This window comes from Arachis stenosperma, chromosome 4 (genome assembly GCF_014773155.1).
Source record: "Arachis stenosperma cultivar V10309 chromosome 4, arast.V10309.gnm1.PFL2, whole genome shotgun sequence".
Classification (NCBI taxonomy): domain Eukaryota; kingdom Viridiplantae; phylum Streptophyta; class Magnoliopsida; order Fabales; family Fabaceae; genus Arachis; species Arachis stenosperma.
This window is the reverse complement of record NC_080380.1, coordinates 37,312,988-37,318,987: the sequence shown is the minus strand read 5'-3', so window position 1 is coordinate 37,318,987 and position 6,000 is coordinate 37,312,988. Positions and strand designations below refer to the sequence as shown.

The window sequence follows — 6,000 nt, the reverse complement described above, 5'->3', positions numbered from 1 at the left end:
GGGAGAAGAGAGGGTTGTGTTGTGTGAAAATGAAGAAGGATAGAGGGGTTTATATAGTGGAGGGAGAGGGGTGTGGGTTCGGTCATTTAGGGTGGCTTTGGGTGGGAAAGAGATTTTGAATTTGAAGGTAGGTGGGGTTTATGGGGAAGAGTGGATGGATGTGATTGGTGAAGGGGTAATGGGGAAGAGAGATTGAGGTGATTGGTGAAGGGTATAGTGTTATTGGTTGTGTGAAGAAGAGAGAAGTGGGATAGGTGGGGATCCTGTGGGGTCCACAGATCTTAAGGTGTCAAGGATTTCTCATCCCTGCACTTTTTAGGCATGTAAAACGCCTTCTGTATGCAATCTTGGCATTTAACGCCAGACTGATGCTTGTTTCTGGCGTTAAAAGCCAGCTTGGTGCTTGTTTCTGGCGTTTAAACGCCAGACAGCTCTTCCTCCAGGGTGTGCTTTTTCTTCTTCTATTTTTTATTCTATTTTTAATTTTTGCAGTTGTTTTGTGACTCCACATGATCATAAACCTAATAAAACATAAAGGAACAGTAGAAATATAGATAAATAAAAATTAGGTTGCCTCCCAATAAGCGCTTCTTTAATGTCAATAGCTTGACACTGAGCTCTCATGGAGCTTCACAGATGTTTAGAGCATTGTTGGGACCTCCCAACACCAAACATAGAGTTTGGTTGTGGGGGTTCAACACCAAACTTAGAGTTTGGTTGTGGCCTCCCAACACCAAACTTAGAGTTTGATTGTGGGAGTTTTGTTTGACTCTGTATTGAGAGAAGCTTTTTATGCTTCCTTTCCATGGTTGCAGAGGAAGATCCTTGAGCTTTAAACACAAGGTAGTCCCCATTCAGTTGAAAGACTAGCTCTCCTCTGTCAACATCAATCACAGCTCCTGCTGTGGCTAGGAAGGGTTTTCCAAGGATGATGCATTCATCCTCATCCTTTCCAGTGTCTAGGATTATGAAATCAGCAGAGATGTAAAGGCCTTTAACCTTCACTAACACGTCCTCTACCAATCCATAAGCTTGTTTTATTGACTTGTCTGCCATCTCTAATGAGATTCTTGCAACTTGTACCTCAAAGATCCCTAGTTTCTCCATTACACAGAGTGGTATAGGATTTATACCTGACCCCAGGTCATACAGAGCCTTCTCAAAGGTCATGGTGCCTATGGTACAGGGTATTAAGAATTTACCAGGATCTTGTTTCTTTTGAGGTAGAGTTTGCTGAACCCCTATATTTAGTTCACTAATGAGCAAGGGAGGTTCATCTTTCCAAGTCTCATTACCAAACAACTTGGCATTCAGCTTCATGATGGCTCCTAGATATTGAGCAACTTGCTCTTCAGTTACATCTTCATCCTCTTCAGAGGAAGAGTAGTTCTCAGAGCTCATGAATGGCAGAAGGAAGTTTAATGAAATCTCTATGGTCTCTATATGAGCCTCAGATTCCTTTAGGTCCTCAATAGGGAACTCCTTTCTGTCTGGGGGACATCCCATGAGGTCTTCCTCATTGGGATTCACGTCCTCCCCTTCCTCTTTGGATTCAGCCATTTTGATTATATCAATGGCCTTGCACTCTCTTTTTGGATTTTCTTCTGTATTGCTTGGGAGAGTACTAGGAGGAGTTTCAGTGATTTTCTTACTCAGCTGACCCACTTGTGCCTCTAAGTTTCGAATGGATGACCTTGTTTCATGCATGAAACTTAAAGTGGCCTTAGATAGATCAGAGACTATGTTTGCTAAGCTAGAGGGACTCTGCTCAGAATTCTCTGTCTGTTGCTGAGAAGATGATGGAAAAGGCTTGCTATTGCTAAACCTGTTTCTTCCACCATTATTAAAGCCTTATTGAGGCTTTTATTGATCCTTCCATGAGAAATTTGGATGATTTCTCCATGAGGGATTATAGGTGTTGCCAAAGGCTTCACCCATGTAAATTACCTTTGCCATTGCAGGGTTCTCAGGATCATAAGCTTCTTCTTCAGAAGATGCTTCTTTAGTACTGTTGGATGCATTTTGCAATCCATTCAGACTTTGAGAAATCATGTTGACTTGCTGAGTCAACATTTTGTTATGAGCCAATATGGCATTCAGAGTATCAATTTCAAGAACTCCCCTCTTCTGAGGCGTCCCATTACTCACAGGATTCCTCTCAGAGGTGTATATGAATTGGTTATTTGCAACCATGTCAATGAGTTCTTGAGCTTCTACAGGCATTTTCTTTAGGTGAATGGATCCACCTGCAGAATGGTCCAGTGACATCTTAGAGAACTCAGATAGACCATCATAGAATATATTCAAAATGGTCCACTCTGAAAGCATGTCAGAAGGACACTTTTTGGTCAACTGCTTGTATCTTTCCCAAGCTTCATAAAGGGATTCACCATCTTTTTGCCTGAAGGTCTGAACATCTACTCTAAGCTTGCTTAGCTTTTGAGGAGGAAAGAACTTAGCCAAGAAGGCCGTGACCAGCTTATCCCAAGAGTCCAGGCTATCTTTAGGTTGTGAGTCCAACCATGTTCTAGCTCTGTCTCTTACAGCAAAAGGGAAAAGCATGAGCCTGTAGAATTCAGAATTTACTCCATTAGTCTTAACAGTATCACAAATCTGCAAGAACTTAGTTAAAAAATGATAGGGATCTTCTGATGGAAGTCCATGAAACTTGCAATTTTGTTACATTAGAGCAACTAGTTGAGGCTTCAACTCAAAATTGTTTGCTCCAATGGCAGGGATTGAGATGCTTCTTCCATAAAAATTGGAAATAGGTGTAGTATAATCACTAAGCATCTTCCTTGTGTCTCCACCAATGTTATTGGGTTCGGCCATGTCTTCTTTTTCAAGATTCTCTGTAAGGTTTTCTCTGGATTGTTGTGCTTTAGCTTCTCTTAGCTTCTTCTTTAGAGTCCTTTCAGGTTCAGGATCTGCTTCAACAAGAATGTCCTTATCCTTGCTCCTGCTCCTTTGAAAAAGAAGAGGACAAAAAAGAAAGAGGAATCCTCTATGTCACAGTATAGAGATTCCTTTATGTGAGTAGAAGAAGAAGAGAATAGAAGAATGAGAAGAGAAAAATTCGAACATAGAGAGGAAGAGAGGGTTCGAATTTTAATATGAAGAGAAGTGTTAATAAATGAATAAATAAATAGAAAGAGATGAGAGAGAAGAGTTTTCGAAAATTGTTTTTGAAAAATAGTTAGTGATTTTCGAAAATTAAGAGAAGAAATAAAATTAAAATTAAAATTTGAAACAATTAGTTAATTAAAAGAATTTTGAAAAAGAAGAAGGTGATTTTCGAAAATTAGAGAGAGGAAAGTAGTTAAGTGGTTTTGAAAAAGATAAGAAATAGTAAAACAAACAAAAAGTCAATTAGTTAGTTGAAAAAGATTTGAAAATCAATTTTGAAAAGATAAGGAGTTAGAAAAGATTTTTAAAATTGATTTTGAAAAAGATATGATTTAAAAAAAAAGATATGATTAAAAAGATATGATTGAAAAGATATTTTGAAAAAGAATTGATTTTTAAAATTAAAATTGATTACTTGACTAACAAGAAACTAAAAGATATGATTCTAGAATTTAAAGATTGAACCTTTCTTTACAAGAAAGTAACAAACTTCAAATTTTTTAATCAATCACATTAATTGTTAGTAAAGTTTTCGAAAATTATGAAATAAAATTAAGAAAAAAATTTTGAAAATCTATTTTTTTAAAAAAATTTTCGAAAATACAAAAGAAAAATGAAAAAGATTTGATTTTTGAAAAAGTTTTAGAAAGATAAAATTTTTAAAATTGAAATCTTGACTTGACTAACAAAAAACAACTTATTTTAAAAAATTTTTGACTAAGTCAACCCAAAGATTTCAAAATTTATGAGAGAAATAAGGAAAATATATTTTTTTGTTTTTTTGAATTTTTAATGATGAGAGAGAAAAACACAAAAATGACTCACAACATAAAAATTATGAATCAAAACACATGATGCATGCAAGAACACTATGAATGTCAAGATGAACACCAAGAACACTTTGAAGATCAGGATGAACATCAAGACTTATTTTTGAAAAATTTTCAAGACAAGAAAAACATGCAAGACACCAAACTTAGAAATTTTTAATGTTTATACTCTAAGAATTCAAAAATGCATATGAAAAACAACAAAAGACACAAAACAAGAAAATATAAAGATCAAACAAGAAGACTTACCAAGAACAACTTGAAGATCATGAAGAACACCATGCATGAGTTTTTTCGAAAATTATTTTGAGAAAAAAAATAAAAATATGCAATTGACACCAAACTTAAAAATTGACTCTAGACTTAAACAAGAAACACAAAATATTTTTGATTTTATGATTTTATAATTTTTTTGAATTTTTTTTTGAAAACTATTTTTAGAAAAACGAAAAAGAAGAAAAATTTTGAAAATATTTTTGAAAACTTTTTGAAAAGAAAATTACCTAATCTGAGCAACAAGATGAACCGTCAGTTGTCCAAACTCAAACAATCTCCGGCAACGGCGCCAAAAACTTGGTGCACGAAATTGTGATCTCAATGGCGCCAACAACTTGGTACGCACAATTGTAATATCACTCTTTTTCACAACTTCGCATAACTAACCAGCAAGTGCACTGGGTCGTCCAAGTAATAAACCTTACGTGAGTAAGGGTCGATCCCACGGAGATTGTTGGTATGAAGCAAGCTATGGTCATCTTGTAAATCTCAGTCAGACGGATTCTAATGGTTATGATGGTTTTCGAATATAAAGATAAATAAAGCATAAAATAAAGATAGAGATACCTATGTAATTCATTAGTGGGAATTCCAGATAAGCGCATGAAGATGCTGTGTTCTTTCTGCATCTCTGCTTTCCTACTGCTTTCATCCAATCATTCTTACTCCTTTCCATGGTAAGCTGTATGTTCGGGTTTCACCGGCGTCAATGGCTACCTCCCGTCCTCTCAGTAAAAATGGTCCAAATGCGCTGTCACCGCACGGCTAATCATCTGTCAGTTCTCGATCATGTTGGAATAGAATCCAGTGATCCTTTTGCATCTGTCACTACGCCCAACACTCGCGAGTTTGAAGCTCGTCACAGTCATCCCTTTCCAGATCCTACTCGGAATACCACAGACAAGCTTTAGACTTTCCGAATCTCAGGAATGGCCGCCAATAATTCTAGCTTATACTACGAAGACTCCGATCTTTCGGAATTGAGGCTAAGAGATACACGCTCGATCTAAGGTAGAACAGAAGTGGTTGTCAGTCACGCGTTCATAGGTGAGAATGATGATGAGTGTCACGGATCATCACATTCATCATGTTGAAGTGTAGTGAATATTTTAGAATAAGAATAAGCATGAATTGAATAGAAAACAGTAGTAATTGTATTAATACTCGAGGAACAGCAGAGCTCCACACCTTAATCTATGGTGTGTAGAAACTCCACCATTGAAAATACATAAGTGCAAGGTCTAGGCATGGCCGAATGGCCAGCCTCCCCAAATAGCATGTGAATTCGAAAATAGGGAAAAAGACCAATTCAAAGATGATCTAAGGATATTCCAAAGATGTCTAATACAATAGTAAAAAGTTCTATTTATACTAGACTAGTTACTAGGGTTTACAAAAATAAGTCTAAGTGCAGAAATCGACTTCTGGGGCCCACTTGATGTGTGCTTGGGCTGAGCTTGAGCTTGACACGTGCAGAGGCTTCTCTTGGAGTTAAACGCCATGTTGTAACGTGCTTTTGGCATTTAACTCTGGTTTGTGACGTGTTTCTGGCGTTTTACTCTAGAATGCAGCATGGAGCTGGCGTTGAATGCCAGTTTGTGTCATCTAAACTCGAATAAAGTATGAACTATTATATATTGCTGGAAAGCCCTGGATGTCTACTTTCCAACACAATTGAGAACGTGCCATTTGGAGTTCTGTAGCTCCAGAAAATTCATTTTGAGTGCACGGAAGTCAGAATCCAGCAGCATCAGCAGTCCTTTGTCAG

At 36.9% G+C, this 6,000-nt stretch overlaps 1 non-coding gene across 1 annotated transcript; it reads left to right on the top strand.

Moving 5' to 3' along the window:
- Nucleotides 1-2,322: 2,322 nt before the first annotated feature.
- LOC130977403 (small nucleolar RNA R71) lies at nucleotides 2,323-2,430 on the top strand. Its single transcript, XR_009085094.1, has one exon. It is a non-coding gene; the product is annotated as a small nucleolar RNA R71 (small nucleolar RNA).
- The last annotated feature ends 3,570 nt before the right edge of the window (nucleotides 2,431-6,000 follow it).